The following is a 22,101-nucleotide window of genomic DNA, read 5'->3' as shown; positions in this document are numbered from 1 at the left end:
TTCATGCTGAAATCCTCACCAGCAGTGAGATGGTATTAGGAGGCCTCCAGGGCATGATGAGGTCATGAAGGTAGAGCCCTCATGTGGGATCAGTGCCCTTCTAAAAGGGACCCAGAGAGCTTTCTGCCTCTTCGATGTGAGGGCACAGAGAGGAGACAGCCGTATACAGACCAGGAAGCTAGACCTCACCAGACACAGAGTCTGCCGGTACCTTGATCTTGGGCCTCCACAACTGTGAGGAATAAATGTCTGCTGTTTAGACAGTCACCCAGCCTGTGGTATTTTGAAATAGCAGCCCACATGGACTAAGACCAAACACACACACATTTTTTTCTTTTAAAATCAAAACATGGTCATTCTCTACATACCAATTTGTGACCTGCTTTTTTCAATTAGTAATTTGTAAACATCTTTCCCTTACCCTAGACTGCATGTGGGTGGAACCCTGTCTGTCTTTCTCATTCTTGAATCCTCAGCACCTGAAGGAGTTCACCAGCCAAGTGTCATTCTCTCCAATCATTTTATGTTTTTTCTTAAAAAAAAAAACAAAATGGGAAAGGTTATATATTTTACTTCCATTGGGAGAGGACAACTAGTTTTTTCAAAAGCTTTCTATTGTTCTAAAGTCTTTTAAAAATGCTCCTTAAATTTAATCTAGAAATATACCTTTCCCTAAATACTTTTAAATTAAAAAAGAGAAAGGTGTATTCATCAGCCCTTACCTTCTCCAGTGGTCCTGTGGCCCTGGGTGAGGCCTGGGCCACTGAAGGCACAGCGAGTGAGCTCGCCTTCCAGCTTTACCCTCATGAGGGCTGTGGTCCTCCCTTCTACATATTGAAAAAAGAAAAAAACTGACTAACTAAAAATAGGGCCTCCTTCCTAGGGCTGGGTGAGACTGAATGAGCTGATGCTTGCAACAGACCTAATAGTGCCCAACACAGATAGGTACTCACTCCCTGCCAAGTATTTTTTCTTAGCTTTGCTGCTAGTACTGAAGAGACTAAAATTCTCTGAGGCAATTTCTGCACTAAAGCTGATTTTACACAAAAGTGCTTTGCTCTAGAAGCGTTTCCTTTTGAGTTATCTGTATTTCAAAATTGTCCTTAGTGGAACATATAGTACTAGTTATATGTGTGGTAGACTCTTGGGTCCCAGGGAGTGGGCTCCCAGGACAGAGGGCTGTGTGCTCAGCCGGAGCGGCAGACACTCAGCTGGCCATGGCACTCATGCCAGTAACCACTGGGGTTGCCTTTTCCTCATTGCCTACCTAGTGATTCTTGGGAAATATTAAAGATGATGTTTCTTTAAAAAAAAAATTGTATCAAGCATGTGGAAGAATACAGTCCTTATGCTCCTCATTTCACCAGTATTAGTAAAATATCATTCACTCTCTGTCCATTTCTCTCTGTTCCATTAGGAAAATGGAGTCCTGCAGACCAGCTGTCTTTGCTTATAATGCTGACTAATGAAATCTCAGAGACAGACATTAAAAGTGAAAGACTTTATAATTAATGAGAGGAGTCTCAGGAAGAGATGAAAGAGATTCCCCCACCCCTTCCACAGATGGAGAAAGATCTTATTCCCATAGAACTGGTTCCAATAATCCAATTTGATGAAATGCAGAATTGAAGGAAAGTAGTCACAAGAATATCAATCTTGCTTTTGTGTGTGAATGACTGTTACCAGCTTTTTCCTTTATCACACATCTGCCCTTGAAAAATAATACGGACAAAAGGGTCTTGTAAGATCCCTAAGACTTAGAAATTGTTGCCTGGACCTATGAGAATAATGGTGGTTGTTATTCTCCATTATGCTCCATGCCCCCAAGATGCATTCTCTTCCTTCTAGGCCTGCCCTGTGCCCTGGAGGCTGAGCCACAGGGAATGCATACCCAGCCTCCCTTGTGGAGGGCCTTGTTGGCTTTGGCCTGTTGGAGAGCCAGGACTTCGGTGAGGCAAACAAAGCAGTTAAGTCCCAAAAGTGAAGGATGCCTTCCCTCTCCGGTGTGTCTCTGGTCTGTGTTAGTCTGAGTCTGAACACCTTGTCTGGCCTGCCCCACTCAGGAGATAAGGGGCAGGGCACTCACGACCACTCCCTCCCTACTTCTGTAGGTATAACCACAGCCCTGCCAGGGAAGGACCTCAGTAGAGGCTCCTCCAAGGCTCCAGCCCTCCCTGGGCTCACCTGCCCCTCTAGCCCTAGAGATGGAAATGGCTTCCCACTGATACTGGTCTCTGAGCCCCAGCTTCCCTTGATGGTTCCCTTAACCTTCCTCAAACCTTTGTAAGTAGTTCCCTCATTACAGTGGCTTGAGTTATTATATATCTGAATCAGAAATTATTTCCTGTAGCACTCAGATTAAGCCAATAATCTTTAACAACAACAAAGTACTTCTGATTGCTTATCTTACCTGCTAACTTGTTGCTTCGGTGGTAGTGTTGTGACTGATAGCTCAGTGTTGTTGTAATTGGCAGCTCAGGGTTCTTAACTAGTATAAATAATTAAAATGTGACTGTCAAATCAGAAACAGAACAGAAAAGAACTTAAAATCCATGTTTTTGTGCAATTCCTTATTTTAATTTAAAAAATCCAGAGTTTTGTCCCATTTAAACAACCAAATGAAAGAGAAAATTTCAGTGCACATTGGAAAGAGTTGGATGGATTGTTTAGGAAACAACTATATGTGGCCCTGTACAAAAACAGCCATCATGGCAAATTTAGGTTTGTTTTTTTTTTTTTTTAAAGCAAGTCTCTGGCTCTCTTTCCTCCAGGGTCTAGTCTTTGATAAAGGGGCAAAGAGCTGTTGTTATGCGCAGAAGTTCAGGTGTGTGTCTTCTGTTAGTGCTGCACGAAGCATATTTGGGAAGGGGCTTTATTACCTTTGTAGGGGGTGAGACGGGGGAAACGGCAACGCAGTAATTCCTGTACTGACACAATTCCTCCCCTGAAAATTGCAAGCACCCAACTGCTTTGCCCTCTGGGAAGTTGTTTAACCATCTGTGGCTATCAGCCAGCAAAGCACAGCAAAATCCAGTGTATCCACGTTTTGAAGTGGTATAGATTTAGTTTCGTGTGGTTGAAAGGGGCAGGAGGAGAGGTGAAGAAACTGGTGTTTGGTGCTGGGCTGACGCCTCTGCCTTACAGGCTTGTCTGCCTGCACACCGGAGGCTATTGCTTCACCACCGCATCCAAAGGCCGTAGTGATGCTCCAATTCATCACTGTCCATCAGAGAGCAATACCTAAGGGTACTGACCCTCAGGACACTGCACCAGATAAAGATGCTTTCAGAAGCTATCATTTCTATGCCTCTCAGTTCTGTTTAGAAAACAAAATAAAGGTTTCCAGTGTGAGGTTCTGTAGCTGCAGAGACACTGATGTCTTGATTTACACATGTATAGACCTAGACTTAGCTGTTGTATGAAAATGTTAATTAGTGTTATACTGCTCTTTCATTTGCATATTCTGTTAATTAACTTTCTCCTTGGGAGGGACCAGATTTGGAAAGTGGGAGCAAAAGAACTATGTAACCTCAGAGATAAAAAAAAATTGTAAAGGATTTATTTTCCCCAGCTACCCCTCTGATACTGAATCTCCACCTTGTTCCTGTAGGGTTCTATCTGCTTCTGCCTGCACCCCTCTGTAATTTCACTGGCCAGGGGAGGGGATGGGTACTTGTGCTCAACCATTTGCTGGGTACTGTGTGGTAGGTATTTCCTCCTTTATTCCCCACATTCACCCTAGCAGATAGATATTGCTATTCCCACTTCATAAATGTTGAAACTACGGTTCAGAGACATTAGGAAACTTGTTATTAAAAAAAAAACAAGTATGTAGACTTCTGATTTCAGCTCCAGCATATGAAAAGCTTAGAAGTCATCACTCCCATTCTAACAATAAGACAAGGCTGGACAAACTGAAAACCAATAACTTTTCTTAGACTCATCAGAGAACTGAATTCACAGGGCAAACTGCCACCCTCAAATCCAGAGAGACAGGTGAATCCAGAGAATATTGCCAACTTTTGCTTACCTAAAGCAGAAGCCACTAGAGTCATAATCTGGTAATAAACACTTAGATGGTAATTTTGACAAATTGCTGGAAGCTGAGTGTGGACTACCTTGAGGGTGAGAAACTTCTAGCAGCTGTGGTTTTAGTAGGGGCCCCACTCTTTAATTGGGCTCTAGGAACCCCACCAGGTTCTCAAGGTGAACATCAGAGAAACATCCCCTTGTGGATAACAGATCCATGAACACATGGAAGGAAAAGCATCCTCATTGTGAAATACACTGAGGGCATTGTCCATAATACACACCAGGGGAGGACACTTTGCCTAAGCCTTATCCCACTGGGGAAGGGCATTCCAGCCACTCCAGCTCCCACTTGCCTGTTTTACCTAAAGAAAAAAACAAAACTAAAAACAATCACCATAGGTAACAGGAATCAGGTCTTCAAGGAAATAGATTGGAAATGCTACAACCAGGAAAGCAGAAGGATCAGGAAGAAACACTAGTGAGAGTCACAGCCAAGAAACATCCAACTAAAAGAATGAGATTTAATTTGAAGATTACAGAATACTACATCTTCTCCATACTTTCCTACTATACTAAGAGGGTCCCAGTGTAATAACAATGGATTGACACTGAAAGAGCTGCAAGACACAGACTGACTCTCTCTTAGGAGTATGTAGGGAAGCGCAAAGTCAACAGGGGAGGCAAAAGCAAGGAAACTGAGGAATTTGAAACCTCTGTACTGTAGCTACAGCAAATACTAAACACAGCCCAACTTCTAGCCAGATTAACATAAATCCTCACCCCAAGACCTACTATCTTAGTTCCTATTATCCAATAAAACATGTCTTATACTCAACAAAACATTACAAGGTGTGACAGAGGCAAGAAAAAACACAGACTAAAGATACAAAGCAGTCATCAGAATCTGACTCAGGTATAACAGGAATGTAGGAATTAATCTGACAGGGGTTTAAAATAACTATGATTAAAATGTTAAGGGTCCTAAAGAAAAAGTAGGCAGCAATGCAAGAACAGGTAGTAATATAACCAGAGAGATGTAAAGTCTAAGAAAGAACCGAAAGGAAAAGCTAGGCATCAAAAACACTGTAACAGAAAATAAGAATGCCATTGATGGGTTCATCAGCAGACTTGACATGGCTGAGGAAAAAATCAGTGAGCTTGAACAAACATCAACAGAAACTTCCCAAAATAAAGTGCAAAGAGAAAAATAATGAAGAAAAATAAAAACAGAACAGAACATCCAAGAACTGTAGAACAGCATCAAAAGGTATAATATATAATACAAATGTCATTGGATTCTATAAGGAGAAGAAAGAAGGGAACACAAGAAATGTTTGACATAATAATGGCTGAGAATTTCCCAAAAATAATGAAAGACACCAACAAAGACTAATGAAATGATAAATCAATAAAGGTAAATATAAAACAATAATTAAAAAAACAGCCACCTATGTATTATTTGCAAACTGAAGAAAATCAAAGATAAAAAGAAAATATTCAAAGCAGCCAGAGGAGTGAGGGTATCTTCTATAAATTCTATATCCAGTGAGATTATCCTTCAAAAGTAAAGGATAAGTAAAGACTCTTAGAAAATCAAAACCTAAGGGACTTCATCACTTGTTCTGTAAGTATCTTAAGCTGTTAGAGACGCTATAACAAAATACCATAGACCAAATGGCTTATAAACAACAGTAATTTATTTACACAGTTCTGGAGGCTGGAGAGTCCCACAGTTTGAGTGCCAGTAGGTTTGGTTTCTGGCAAAAGTTCACCTCCTTGTTCATAGACCTCCATCCTCTTATTGTAATCTCACAAGAAGTGAGTGAGGAAACTCTCTGGTCTCTATTTATAAGGGCACTAATCCTATTCATGAGGGCTCCACCCTCATGACCTAAAACCTCCTAAAGTCTCCTTACCCAAATACCATTACATTGGGGAATAGGTTACAACATAGGAATTTTGGAAAGACACTCACATTCACTCTATAGCAGCAAGAAATATTAAAAGAAGTTCTTTAGGCAGAAAGAAAATGATATAGGTCAGAAACTTGAATCTACATGAAGAAAGGAAGAGTATCATAGAATTGATTGATTTAAAAGTTAACTTTTTATTTAATAATAGTAATAATGTTTAAGTGTATATGGATAAGTGAAATGAATTACAGCAATGCCACAGGGATAGAAGAAATTGGAAATTTTCTGTTATAACATACTGTCATGTGAAAAGGCATAGTGTTACTTGAATGTAGACCTATATTAGTTAAAAGTGTATATTGTAAACTCTAGGATAACTACTGAAAAAGTTAAGAAGTATAATTGAAAAGCTAAGGGAGGAGATAAGATGGAATTGTACAAAATATGTATGAATTAAAACCAGAGAAGGCTGAACAAGGGAGAAAACTTACTGTTTCAGGCACTGTTCTGACCATTTTATAAATATTAACTCTTTTAATCTTCATTGGAACACTATGAGGCAAGTAGTAGTATACTTTTTTCCAGGTGAGGAAACTAAGACCAGAGAGGTTCAATGTCTTGCCCAAATCACACAGCCAGAAAATGGTGAAGCTGGGATTCAAACCCCAGGCAACTCTTCCTCTTAAGTTTATACTAAATGGCATTATTAATGTTAGAACCAGACTTGAAATCAAATCTCGCTGACTGTAGTGTCTGAGTCTTTATCCACTGTACCAGGAATAAACTCTGCTACCTCCACTTGTAGATATTTTCATCTTTGGGCAGCTCTGTACTTTTATTTTTAAATTTTTTTTCATGTTATTGACATAATACATGCTTACCGTACAAGAGGAAGAAAGAAATTTAATATAGGAGAATGTAGGAAAGACAAAAAATAATCTTATTGTCCAGAGTAAATCACAATTAACATTTCAGTAACCATGCATTCATACATCTCTCTGCCTGTATGCAAATATGTAGGTAAAGCTACATTAATAGGATATCATACATACTATTTTTATTATAAATACATTCATTTTCTTTTAGTCTTTTACTTTTTCTTCTGTGCTCACCCCCCTCAGCCTCTCTCCATTCTACCTGCCCCAAACTGGAAAATCAGTTTTAACATAAAATTTTTACATATATTTACATTTATAGGGATTTTACCATTTGTTTTACAGAATTGGAATCATATTTTATACATTTCCCTGAACATTGCTTTTCACTTAACAACACATCATGGAAATCCTTCACGCAGCCTGGCAAAGATATATAACTCATTCATTCTAATAATCCAAGGTTTGGATGAACCACAGTGAATTCCATAATTCCTGTAACTAGAGGATCTTGTGGATTCAGTTTTTGACCAGTACAAAATGCTGCAATAAAAACTTTACACAGAACTTCTTGTTAAAAATGGACAGATTTAATTCTGTGTCCTTGCCAAACCCATTAAAATCACACTAAATGGATTGCCATAAAGGTGTAAATGCAAGGGACAAAGAGCATCAGTAGGAGAGGGTACATCAGTAACAAAGTGGACAAATGCCATCTACCTTGTCAGACCTCAGAAGGTGAAGGAAAGCCAAGGTGCAGTCAGGTATATTCTGAACCTCCAGAGAGAGGCCCAGGAGCTGACGGCATCGGGTGCCTCAGAAGTGGGAGGGATGGGGGAACTTAAGTGTTGAGTTGGTTTTGTGTCTGAGAAGTAGTTGGACTCCCAGATTCTCTCCCCAACTTCATGCAACTAAGTGGCTACCAATCTTCCACTTTGGGTGAAGACTTGAATTTTTTCTCCGGAGTGGGTAAAACTGAGAGTCTCTAGACTAAGGGACACTAGTAAGTACAGTTAGAGGAGAAGTATATATTGCAAACAAGAGACTTCAGTAAAAGTTTACATACTAAATGGCCCTGTTCTTCCACTACACTCTAATAATGCCTGAAAGCCAGATATATTCTAGCTAGTCAAGCAACTAGAAGTGTCTTCTCTGGAGAATGTAATCAGTTTGAAGAAAAAACCTAAAGATATTGATATCAATTGTTCCCCAAATGAAATAGCCCTGCCATGTCATCCTACTAAGAAGACTACAAGTGGTAAGCTCAAGTTCAGAGAGCTCTAAATTAGCTTCTGAATATCTCACTCTTAAATATGAGCTAATAGCTTAAACTCATCAAATATTTGAGGAAAGTTTCTAATATGAAAGAGGTCAACAGCAACTATGATGAAACAGACCAGGAAGAAAGAAAAGGTAAAAATAAATAAAGCCTGTATCAGGTAATATTGCATTCATGAAAGAAGATTAGGATACTACTTTTAAAAAGATTATTCAGAGAACAAAGAGCATAAGGGAAACTCCTAGAAAGTGAAGCATAAGAAATGAAAATCTCAAACCAAGGTTTGGAATCTCCCAACAAAATGGAACAAGAAGTTAAAGACATGAAAAATAGGATTGTAATGAAGTTTAAAAGAGTTAATATTTGTTAAATGGCTAGAACAGTGCATGGCACAAATAGAACAGATACAAAAGTGGCAATAATAATTCTGGAAAGTGAAAATGGAAGGAAAATCACTAAAGAAAGAATTCAGGAAAATTTATTAGAACTGCTATGAGTGTCAGTATTGAACAGTCCACCAAAGAGCCCAACACAATGAATGAGGCACACCATTGTGAAATTTTAGAACTCTTAGAACAAAGAGAAAAGCCTTCAAGAGGAAAACACAAATTTTGTACCAAGGATCAAGAAACAGTATGTCTTGGACTTTTCAGTAGCAATAATGGAAACCAGAAGATAATGACTGGAATACCTTCAAGATTCTAAAGGAAAAGACTTCCAACCTAAAATTTCCTACTCATCCTACCAATTAAATAGGATATAATAACAATATTTTCCAGAATTCAAATATCTCAAAATTTCATTGCATTTATTCTCAGGAAGCTGCTGGAGGACATACTATACAAAATAGGGCAGAAACCTTTCCTAAAAAAGAAGAAAGACATTCTTGACCTCCTCCTTCCAGTCATTCCCCTAATCCCCACTATTACCATGACCAATTGAATGTTGTTTGTATTTCTGTTTCTGCAACCTAAGATTCCACTGGATTTTGGCATCCACATCATACTTCCTAAACTAGCTTTCAACCTAGATCCTCAAACCCAGATCTTCTGCACACCTGTTAACTGCTAAATCTTACCCCCTCCCCAACACATGCACACCAGTTTACCTGCACTGAATTCTCCCAAACTTGGAGATTTATATCAAGTTCCCTGGGATGTACTGTGAGTCCTGGCTTGTTTTATCTAAGTGCAGGATGCAGGATCTTCTATCTACTGCTGTTAAAATCTGCTTGTTACATTTGTCCCATCACTCCAGCTTGTTGTGAACTTTTTAAAACCTCACTCTGTCACCCAATGCATTTGCTAGCTTTTCCAGACTCCCGTCATCTACAGGTTAAATCAGTGCGTCCTCTAAACTTTCATCCGAGGCATGGATACAAATGCCAAAGAAGCCAGGGCTACACGATCCAGGAGTTTATCTATCAGTGCCAACAACTATCCTGCCAGTATGAATTTCCCTACATCTCATGGGAGATAATTCTGAAGACAGAACCAGATCTGTACACAAAAATTGTATGATGTCATTAATATGGAATATCTGGTTTCTCTGCTACTAATGCAATTCATGAGAAGTGTGCAGTTTTAAGCCCAAAACAATAAATAAATCCTTTGAATAAGGTTGTCAGTCAATACATTATCTCAACCTCAGTTCATGAAAACTGACTACAGAGAATAATACAGAAGAATCTCATACAATCGTTCTGTTATAAAAGAAATCTAAAGTGAACATTGCCTTTAGTCACTATCACCCTGAAAAATCCTTTAGGAAAGAGCCACCTTGGAGACAATCTCAGACTCAGTAAAATCACCAATGCCAGTTTTTCTCTCAGCATTGGAACAGATTGCTGTCTTTTTAGTTGAACATCAATAAAGTAGTTAGTTCAATTTTAGTGGCCATAGTAAAAGAAAAATACTCATCTTTTAAATACCAGAATCCCACTTGATGTAGTAAGATGCTCCCACTGTGGGAGAGGGAAGTGAAAGCACTGAGTGAACAGCAGGCTTTCATCCCATTCTGACCTGGGATACACACTCAGTGAGTGGACTGGCTGGGAACATCACAAAGTCTCTCTCTCAATTCCTCCCTCTGTCCAATTTCCCAGAGTGGAATTTGCTGAAGTTAAACATGGGTATGATGGCTATTTACTATTACCACATTTAGACAAAGGAAGCAAGAGTGTGCATATTTCTGAACCTGGAGTTCAGAAAGTTAGGGTCTTTAGAAGGATGATGCCTCAAAGTAAGGTCAGTTACCTCAGAATCTGTTACCTTGGAGGCTTCCAGGCTGCCCATTTCAGCAACAGGTGAGTGTCCATTAGAATCCAGGTCTGTTACAGTTTAATTGCGTCTACTTTGGGGAATTACTAGGTGACTTGCCCCTGTATCTCATAAGGTTCAGAAAGAACCAGGTTAACAGGAAGGTGGGGTTTGGAGTTCCCTAACATAAAGAATGCCAAGGAGAAGTCTTTGCTCCTTCATTGCCTCTCCTGGCTAGCACTCCTTTGGCAGAAGAAAGGAGAGTCCTTAAGAAAGGAAAGTCAGTGGGCTTGTCTTCCATAAGAAGGAACTGCATTAACTGTATTTAACTGTATTAAAGGGTGTGACACTTAGTGCCACATAAGTGTGCTTGTCTAGCGCATTTTGTAAACTTCTTTAAGAAATGTGGGCAACTGTAGCGTCCATCAGCTTGCGAGGTTGAGAAATTAATCACCTAATTTCTGGGAGATTTGCAGACCCTGCCATTATCCTTGACTCCACAGGGAGGTAGAGATTGTTGGTCTTTCAACATACTCATCACCACAAGAAGAGAACATTTTTAGTTCAGGGTTATTTGGCCTGAGCCAAATATAGACAAATGAAGTGGTAACCCATCACTCAGGTTATGGCACAGTTGACAGTCCCAGAGAGAGATACATGCTACTGAAAAACACAATGCCTATCTCTGTGTGAAAATGTGAGTTCACATGTTCTTTGGGTGCATGATAAAAGCACTTAGGTTCATTAATTTACAGAATTAAATGAGTGTTCACGTTCAAGAGCTTTTAGTAGAAATGGTACAATTAAATGACCAATGTTTCAGCAAAGCACTTTAAAAATCTTAGTCTTAATTCATTTTAACCTGTTTTTAGAAAAATGTATTTAGCAGATAAATTTTGTCTTGAATCCAGACAAAAGATAAAATAAAATCACCCTTGTGATTTCTCACACGCTAATATTAACTTATTTCCTATATTTTAAACCATGGCAGTAGACTTTGTACTGAAATCTAAAATTACATTTTAAAATATACCCAGGGCCTTGTCACTGTGTAGGTTAGTGGCTTCCCAGACTTACTGATCTCATAATGTCAAAACAAACTTCTTTTTTTTCTTTCCCTCACAGCACTTAATCTTCCATTAGAGGGGATCAGTTATCAAAATTGACTGTAGAGAGCTTTAAGGCTGAATTAAAATTGCCCCCAAGTAAACAATTGTGTCATTTATATTTGTTAGAAGGTGGTCACCACCTGGCTTATCCTCCTTGTGCTTTAGGGACCCAGAGTTATAGAGCAATTTTTCTAGTGGAAGTTTTTAATCAAACTGTCATCTCCTGTCCAAGCCATCTTGTTGAAACATAACATTTCTGACCCTGGTAGCATCATGGGAATTTGAAAGAGAATATAGATTTGTTTTTTCTGGGTTTTCCTTTTGGTTGACTAAAAAGAAAATTAACTGTGTGTATTCAAGATTAAAATATTAAACTCCAAAGGCTCTTTGTCCCCAGAAGTAGTAAAGCACAAAGTAAATTAATTAAAATCCCTTGATATTATTAAGCGTCTTATTCAACTTACTCACAGAACTCCAGGCAAAGGACTGGGGCCAGGATTTACTGGGCACTTGCTGCACATGCCGGGCTCTGTTAATTCTGTATTGTTGGTTAATCCACATACTACCTCTGCAAGGCGTGCTTTGTTATTGCCTCCATGTTATAGATGAGGAAGCAGAGTGAATAGTAACTTGCCCGAGGATGTGAGTGCAGAGGTGGTTTCCGGTCAGGAAGTAGTGATTGCAGCATTTGTTTTTCTAACGTATTTCTTCTGGAATCATCTACCTGTGGAATACGAAGATCTTCACATACCCCACTGACCCAATGACTATAAAAACCAGGGAATGGACTGGATGAAAATAGCATATCTTCAAATCCCAATACTGTATTTCCTCTTGAGTGCTCTTCCTGTTCCTCTACAGGTTTTGAAGAGATCTTGGCTGAGCAAACAGGCTGGGCTGCTCTTGTTTAGAAGAGATATTTTTTTCAAGAGTGCTATATGTAGGGAAATAAAAAGGAAGCATAAAATGAAAAAAGCACTTAGGCCACCTTCTCTGCTTTTAAAGTCTTTCTAAAACAGACCCAGACTCTTTTATTTGTAATGACACTTGATATAAATCACCTTTTGGTGTTTAGGCTTCAGTAATCAGAGGATTGTGGGGTCTTTCCATTTGGCTTTGCTCTCCCCTCTTTTTCTTCCCTAAAAAAGGAGATGATGAGGCATTTTCTCTTTATTCTTTACAAATTTAAACTCTCTAAACAAGCCGTGCTGAGGCTATGTTGTTGACACTCGGCTTTGGGAGCTCACCTGGCTGGTGGAGCAGCTGCTCACTTGTATTTGACAAACGTCAAAAGCCGGGATGAGTCCTTGGCTCAGGGATCATCTTAAATTCTGCTTGGCGAGCAGCTCATGGTTCAAGCTGTTTAAATGATTGCAATGGGCATGGTGCAGCACTTTTTAGCCAAGATGGCTTTAACGGGGCAAAACCATGGTCCAGCCTTGCAAAGGCCATTCCAATCAGTGGAAGACCTATGTCTTCTATGTTGTGCAAAACATAGATACCTGGAGTCTCCTAATGTGCTTAAACTTCAAGCTGGGAGCTGGAACAGAGGATACATTCAAGAGACTTGATTTTCTGCATTCTGTCTTTTCATTAAGTTTTTCCAGCTTAGAAGTAACTTTAGGGTTCATGTAGTCTAACTGGACTTTGCTCAGAGAGAAGAATGCCTTCAAGTTAGAGACTTTTATCTCCAGCCCTTTTCCGGGAGAGTTGCACCAGCTTGATCATCAAGAGTGTACATTCTGCTGAATTCACTGGACCCACCAATATTTCCTGACCATATGCCATGGGATACATATTGCTTAGTTTTAGGAATGTAAATATGAGTACAATAATTTCCAGTCTTTCTCTGAGGAAGGTGGTAGTTAGGTATGATTTAGTTTGGGTTGGCTGATGGCCATCAGGCTAACTCCTATTGGAACACAGCTATGCTTGTTGGTTTATGTGTGTCTATGGCTGCTTTCACACTACAGTGGCAGAGGTGACTAGTTGTGACAGATTGTATGGTCTGTAAAGTTGAAAATATGTACAGTCTGGCCAGTAACAGAAAAAGTTTGGGGATACCTGATTTAATTCCTCCTCCTTTGGGGTTTCATTAAAAGCAGTGGTTAGAAACTAGTGGCTGATAGAAGTGCTTGGCAAGCACCATGTTTTAAAAAGCAGAATCTGAATGTCTCTAATGGAGGCTCTTACCATCCTGTTTTCCTAAACTTAGCCACCTGCACGTTTAGTCTGTCTGTGTGGCTCCTGAAGGCGTTTGAGTTTGAACCTTGATTCAAAGCAAGACCACTTAAGATGCAGAAAATGAGGATGGCTTGTCTTCACTCAGCTTCAGGGCTGAGCCTTGGCACAGGGAGAGTCTTTACTGTCAGTAACACCCCATAACAAAATCTTCAGGTGCTGATGGGATTATAGAAGCAACAGTGGAGAGCCTACTATCACACTCTTCTGGCCCCAGGTGCAGGTACTGCCTTCTGAACCTGGGACAGTATCCAGCATATGACAGATCCTCTACAAACAGTGAATGAATCAGTGGTGAAGAAGAAGGGCAGTGCAGCACAAACAAATACCAATGCCTTTTACTTGGCCAGAGAAGAAGTTGAAGTCACCTCATTGTGTTTCTATCAGTTGTAGTGACTCCTTTTAATGGTATAAAAGCACTTTTTTGATTGGGAAATTTGACCAAGCAAATGAAGACATCCCTATGATTTGTATAATTTGTATCACCAGCTTTATTATCAGCACATAAATCTCTTTGACAGTCACTAAAGAAAAGGCTAAGAGTTGGATAAATGGCAACTCTGGCTGGGTCTTGCACAAGGCTGCTGGATCAACTTCCAAGTAATTTGACTTTTACCTTTTAACTCTTGACTGGTCTAAGGGTTCCTACTTACATAAAGATCTTGATGATTGAGGGATTGCCATTATTATCCTATAAGCAACAAGAATCAACTTTTTATCATTTTTAGAGACTAGAGCTTCATATCACAAGTGATGGAACCCAGAGGAGCTAAGGAAGGTCCTGTCGCCACCGCTCTGTTGGCCAGCAGCATTCCCACCTGAGCTGTGGCAGACAAAATGAGCTCACTCTATTTAAAATATTACCCTTTGTAAATGGTTTTAGCACCATTAGCAGCTAACATTTATTGAGTGCTTACTATACAGCAGGAACTGTGCTAATTGCTCTACATGCAGTATTTAATTTCGTTGTTGCTATAAAATAAGAGGGAGATTGGATTATTATTTTCATCATGCATATTTGGAAATGGAGGCAAGGTCAAAGAGGTTAACTAAGTTACCTGACACCATACCTGGCATAGACAATTTACTTCTAACTCTAAAGCCACTTAGCTACTAAACTGCCATTCCAATAACCTGCCTTAGTAGTCCATGTTTATCACCATTTCAGTATCAAAATCCTAGATGGAAATACTGGCTGGGTGATATATTGCAGTGGGATTATAAATGTATTCTTTAGTTAATTATTCAATGTATTCTTTAGTTAATTATTCAAAGCAACTCTTAATCTAAAGTCCACGAATACCTTGCAAGTATATAAGCACTTCAGAAACACTATCGTTTATTTAAACTTTGTCTGGGTGTGCATTCATGTGCCTGGGTGAGCATTTTTCAGGGGGAATAGCTATCATCAAAATTTATGACCCACTAAAATGCTAAGAACAACTAACTTTCCAGTAATTCAATTGTTCTTTGATTTACTCAGTAAAAATTTTCTGAATATCAACCATGTGGCAGGTTTTATGCAAGGCAGACACTAAGATGAGTGATGCATTAAGGAAGAAGCTCTTGCTGCCATTTATTTTGCAGTCAGCCTGGTATAAGGAAGTCCTTCATATCTTTCCTCAAGGAAAGGGCTCCAGAATCTAATTTCCATCATGCATTAATTTACTCAATAAATTAGTTAGCTCAGTAAAAAAATTAATAATGCTAAATGTTCTTTAATTATAAAAGAAAAGAGAAACCATTCTCCCCAACAATGAAAAGAAGCCTCTGTATTATCTTTTCATAAATTACATGAGCATTTAATCTTCATGTATTGCCTCAGTTTTCTCAAAGTAATCAGTCTGAAAATTTTTTTTAAATTAACATTTGAGTTGAGTTTCAACATTTGATATTGGGTCTTTTCATAGCAGATTTATTCTTCAGGACTGTCATAGTGTCAAGTGACAGAAACCCAAACAGTCATTGGAATTTGGTTAGTCACACAGCTGACTAAGTACTAGGGCAGATTTTGTTATAGGAAAGTATGAGTCTAGAGATGAGACAATAGTGTCAAAAATCTTTCCCTCTCCATTGTTGAATAAGCTTTTGCAGCATGGCCCCAGACCTTTACTCTTCCAACTTAGCAACCTCAGTGGAAAAATAAGCTTTCCCGACTTCTCAACAGAGAGGTCACAAGCTGTATTTGGAGTGGCCTGGTTAATGCTCATTGCTAAGTCAGTGACTCCAGTAACTGTGGCCAAGAAGCACCCAAGGTCAAAATTGTGTGCCCAGTCTTGGGGCTGAGGTGGGGAAGGAAATTGTTCTGCTTGCATAACATGGCATCCTACAGAACAGAAGGTTCCTATTGCCATAAGAGGTGAATGGTGCCTGATGTCCACAACACCAACATATGTGTGTCCATGTTAACACATGAAACTGCCTATCCCTTTACTCAGTGACAATATCCTTTACTATTTGCTAAACATTTTTCTATGTACAAGAGGTACAGGTAAGCAATATGGGTCAAGATCCTGCCTCACATTCTAGTTAGGAGGATAGTCAATAAACAAAGCAAATAAGTAAATTTTATAGTAAGTCAGAAAGTGAGAAGCATATGGAGAGATACAAAGCAAGATTTCAGAGGAGAAAGGGAGATTCAGTGTTAGCATGGTCAAGAAGTCTTCAATGGGTGAATGAACAAAGATTGCCATCAGTGAGAGGTGACCACATAGATACCAAAGGGAATAGAGGGCAGGCAGGAAGAAACAGCATGTGCAAAGGCCTTGAGGAGGGAACATGTCTGGCTTACTCATTTAGCAACAAGGCTAGAGTAGCCACAATTTGAGTGGGAGTGGTTTCAGATGATGTCAGAGAAATAATGGCATGCCTTATTGGGACTTTAGTTTTTACTTTGAGTGACATGAAAAGCCATTGGAGCATTGTAAGCAGAGTCAGACTTTCAAACAGGATCACTTTGGATGCCATGTTAAGATCAGACAGTGTGGAGGCCAGGGCAGAAGCAGGGAGCCTAGTTAAGCAGATGTGGCAATAATCAAGTGAGAGATGGTGATGCAGACCAAGACAGTAGCAGTGTAGGTGGAAAATAATGATTGAGTTTTGTGTATCTGTTAAAAGTAGATCTACCAGTTGATGTTGTCTGATTTCAATGTGCATGTAAGAAAAAGGAGAAATGCCAAGCTCAATTTGAAGATCTTTATGAATGGAGTTGATATTAATGGAGGTGGGGAAAATTGAAGCAGCAGCAGATTGAGAGAAAAGAGGGAAGATAAGGAAAACTATTGAATCCTACCAAACTATATTCAAATCAGATTTATTTCCAAACCCCCAGCATTTTCATTTGTGTTCCCCTCCAGAAGTCTCCTTGCACCCTCCAGCACCTGCTTTGTAACTGGTGTGTGCCAGATACTGGCCACAAGCTCACAGTGTGCAGGCTGTGTGAGGAGACAAGGTTTACCCGCAGGGAAGTTTCAGTAATAGAAGATCTGCATAACCACTGAGATACTGACATAAAATATGTTGCTCTAGGACTAATTCTACAGCCCGATCTTACAGGAATTCAGCTGAGGGAGGGCTTAATTGTTCTGATAAAGATAAGGAAGGTGTGATTATGGGGGTGGGGTATTCGTTGACTTCTGAAAGAACAACTGGATTTAGGTAAATGGAGAGATTGTCTGTCTGTAAATGTCATCTTTTCTGTGTCTCTAACTTGCCTATAGAGCAGCTTCAGGCTTGGAGAAACCACCTGGGAAGGTTGCTTTAAAAATAATTCTTATTTAATCGATATGGGATGAGCCCTGAGTATCAGGAGTTTTTAAAGCTTCCCAGTGATTCCAGTGGCAGCCAGGATTGAGACTCACAGCCAAAGCAGAGGCTGGCAAACTATAGCCCATGGGCCAAATCTAGCTGCTGTCTATTTTTATAAATAAAGTTTTACAAGTATGCAGCTGTGCCTGTTTGTTTACAGATTGTCTGTGGCTGCTTTGTGCTGTAACAGTGATGTTGAGTAGTGTTACCTGGCCCAGAAGTTCACTGACTCATGGTGTGGCGAGAGGAGCATGGGCCCCAGTGTAACAAACTTGGACCTGCATCCTGTTTCTACCAATTCTTAGTTGTGTGACTTCGGACAAATCACTTAACTCCCTGAAAGATGATTTTTCTGCCTATGAAATAAAGATAACAGGTGGATTATGACACTCAAAGAAGCTAATCTACCAAAGAACCCAGCACAGGACCTGGTACATGAAAATTTTCAGTGAAGTCATTTTCCTTTCTTCTATATACTGAATGTAGCCAATCTCCCAGAAGCTTCCCTCTGCAAAAGACTGAGTCCTTTTAATGTGTTGTGGACTTATTGAAAAGCTGCATGTGCCTCCTTATTGCCCTGCAGTAAAGGTACCCTTGGGCACTTCAGTAACTGGATGCTTTAAGAGGAGATCAAGATGGACCTGCTTTATATTATATGTTAATGGATAACAAAGAGATTTTACTATGTTCTGGTATATTGAATATGTAATATAATAAAAAGGACTTATGTATATCATGTCAAGGGATAGAGCATAAATGATTATGACAAGGGAAATGGAAGATCAGATGGTATAACTTCAGTTGACAGCAGAATCAGCATGATTAACATTCTTAGCTTAAAATAGCCACATCCTTCCAGCCTTTCGAAGGAGCTGGGAACATGAGCTGTTTCATAATGAGGAACGACCAATGTAGTTTCCCAAGTGTTTCAAGAAATAAGGGACAATTCTTAAATTTTCAGAAAGATTTTAGAAGAGAGCTACTTGGTGAAGGACAGGGATGTGGGAATGTGGCTTTGTAGAAGGCCATCAGCAAATTGTGCACACATGTACTATATACTGTTAAGAAAGATAACTTTATAGCCAGCTCTACTGTTGGTTCTAAAAACTGTTGCATGCTGTCACTAGAATCTTAGGCCACTGTGTTGGTGTGCATGATTTGTTGTTCAAAGGGGCTTGTAACTAGAATTGATAGACTCAGGGCTGCATTATGACTTTTGTAGGCCTAGCTACTTTTGCTTTCATAGGCCCCCTTCTTCTGTAAACAAATGTCAAAAATGATATTCTTGGTTACTTACATGGATTAAAGATAAATGTGATCTAAACTGGATTATATTTATTATTTCTTCTGACTGTTAAAGAAATTGAAACATTTTCGTGGACTTGTAAAAGTATAATCCTCCCTGAGCAATGGGTTTATTGTGCCTAGTGGGTGACTCAGCCCTAGATATGCTCACACAAAGATGACATATCACAGCACTTCAGGGGCCAACAAACACATCTAATACCACTGAGTACAGGCCACCTGTACCGCGTTCTGAAATTCTGATCCTTCACATCCAATAATGATTCCAGTGTGTCAGCGGCAGACAAAGGTGACATTAACTACATCTGATGTCTTCCTGCCTAGATGAATGTTAGATTTACCACTGTGACACAGCAGTTGTTCTACTCCTAAAACTGTCTCTGTGACACTTGTGTATAGTGATCCAGGAACAGTGTTGGGAGAGAGAAGAGTGAACTGAAAATGAGGATGGTAGAGAGTATGGATGTCTGTGCACTGCCACTAGGGAGCTGGGCTTCCCACTCTCCCTGTGCAACTTGGAGCTAGTGTCCAAGGAGCATGACCCCCTGAGACTATGTCCTAGATACCAATCCAGAGACATCTTCCTCTCATGCAGTGGCTCCGCTGGGGGAGGCAGCAGTCTGAGGGTGAGGTGGAGCGGCTGGGCAGTGTTGGTTGGTCTTTCTGAGCAGGTGTTACTTCCCAGAAAGCCTCACTTTAGTCAGCAGGAGTCACAGTGTGAGTCCTGAGAGCAGGAAGGTGAGTACAGTGGTGTGGTTAGTACTTGTCTGTGTCACACAGTCCATGTCATGGGTCTTTGGCCTCAGCAGCAGCACTTCAGAAAATGGCAAGAAAGAAGCTTCCTTGCAGGAGTCTTGGCAAATGGCCAGCCCCAACTTTGGAAGCTAGAGTAGAATCACATGCATGGGCCTTGGTATGAGCTCTGCTTGCCTACTGCCCTAGAACCAACTATTTTGTGTGGCCAAAGAGTAGGGGTATCACTATAGCCTGTCTGAGTCAATTTTTGAGCTGCTTGCATGCACGCAAGTTTGTGTGTGTGGTGGGTGTGTTTTACTTGGGAGAAGAAGGACTTATTGTGAAAAGATATCACAAATTAGGAAAGGAGATTAATTTTAAATTAAGTAGAATGTCAAGAAGGTGAGTGTATTGTAATGCTGATTTCTTAACTATAAGCAGACATCTAAAAGATGTATTTATATATAAAGATATATATGAATATAAAGAGAGTAGTAGAAAATACTCCTTTAAATGATGTATGAAAACATGAGCCAGGGAGAGGGTAGGGGAGGCCATTGTGTCAGACCTAACTAAAGAAGTGGTGTGCAAATCAATTTATTTCACAGAGTAATGCATGGAGCTACTGTTGAGTGTATTCTTTTGAATAAGAGCTTGTCTCTTTCATCACCCAGCTTTTCTCTCCCAGGAGCCTATAGTGAAGGCACAAACTTTTACCTGAGTGATTATAGCTGGTTGTCATGGAAACTACGAGGAGGCACCCAGTTCAGCCTTATGGATCACTGCAGGATCACAAGCAGGAGTGAAGAGCCAGTCGGTTGAAATAAGAGACTTGCTAATTAGTGGAGTGCCAGGGGACAGCTTAAAGAGAAAAATCACAAAGTAGCTAAATCCAGGTTTTCAGGGCTCTCAAAAGGAATGATGGCAGTCCTAAGATGGTGTACGGGAGAGTGTTTTCTCCTCTCCTCTGTGATCTTTCCCAGTTTGGATCTTTGGCGGCCAGCTGGCCCTGACTTTCTGATTGAGAGACAAAGTGGGCAGCTGCCTGAACTTCCCAGCCAATTGAATTCAAGATGTGAAAGGCACAGTTAAGACCCCAGAAGATGTTGATGGCTTCCCCAGACCGTCCCTTGCCCCTGCCTCCATGTCTTTGGCTCTGCGTGTTTAAATTCTTAAAAGGAGCCTTTTTCGGAGAGCCTTGCCCTGCTGGGCCCTCTCTCCTCACTTTTCCACACTCACAAATTCCAAATGTGGTGCCTCCCTTCAGTCTCCTTCCTTCCTTCTTTGCCTACTGGGCCACTTTCAAGGCTGCCCCTTGGCCAGCTAACAAAAGTACAGGAGTATCTAGTATAGCAGAGTCTGTCTGAGTAAAATTTGAAGACACCATTGTATGCAGTCAGTCCACAACTACCAGCTGCTTGGAGGAGAATATGAAAGTCATTTTCTCACTAGTTGACCATTTTTAAAGCACTTCACAACAAATGAGAGATTGATTTGGTCTTTTCAGATGTATCAGATATCATTCCACAAATGTCTTTTGAGTGCCATTTACTGTACTGGGTGCTGTGGGGTTAGTAAGGTAAATCAGACAGGTTCCTCCTGTCACCTAGCCTCCCTCACGTGGGAGAAATAAGCTTATGATGCCTGATGAGGCAGAATCTAGATAGTACACTAGCCACCTGTATTGAGAGATGAAGTATCCTGAGAGACGCTCAGTTTCCATAGCTGTGTGCATTTGTGTTGAACGTGTACGGTTGAATTTGACTCATAAAAGAGTATGGTGTTACTCTACTAGATGAAAGTTTTGCTGAGTTTGTGCCAGGCTCTAGGGGATAGTGTGGGGCGGGCAGGAGCCAGTCCAGTGTGTGCTCTTTCATGGCAAGAGAACAATCCAAGCCCAGCCCCTTGGCAAGGTGGTTGAGCTTTACCAATAATGGTTGAGCATGTGTTTGTGACATATGAGACCTGTGATCTTTTAGCCTAAGCTTAGGGCTCTACTGTGGCCTGGTCAGGGCTTTGGACCAGCTGCAACATGGCCACAACAGTGGGAAAGTACCCATCAGGCTGCCCAGGACATGTGTCCAGTGAGGATCCCATGTGAGAACAACCAGAGAAGCAGGGGTAATGGACTGACCACAGTGACCTCCTTCCCCTGGCACGCGCAAGCAGGACCACTCTTTAAACTAAATAAGCCCTCAGTTGTTGAACAGTTTGGAGTGGAAAAGAATGAGATTTTAGACTTTCTGCTAAGAGAAGCATGTGGGTGCTCTAGCAATTAACTGGATGATATAAATACAAGAGTAAAAGCCAAAATTCTATACTGATGTACAGGATCTCTTTCCCATTCCCTCTCTCTGACCTCCTCACTTGTCAGCCTAACCCTGCCCACTTGGCACATGGCAAGCTGCCTCTTTGCTGTTCTGCAAACATGCTGTCACCTCATGACCTTTGCACCTGCTGACCCACCTGAAGTGCTCAGCTCCAACAGGTCTTCCTGCTTAGCACTTCCCTCCCAATACCCTCTGCTTCCTGCACTCCTTGGTTTTA

Source organism: Manis javanica, chromosome 6 (genome assembly GCF_040802235.1).
Source record: "Manis javanica isolate MJ-LG chromosome 6, MJ_LKY, whole genome shotgun sequence".
NCBI classification, from domain to species: domain Eukaryota; kingdom Metazoa; phylum Chordata; class Mammalia; order Pholidota; family Manidae; genus Manis; species Manis javanica.
The sequence above is the reverse complement of the archived record's forward strand: the minus strand, read 5'-3'. Positions refer to the sequence as shown.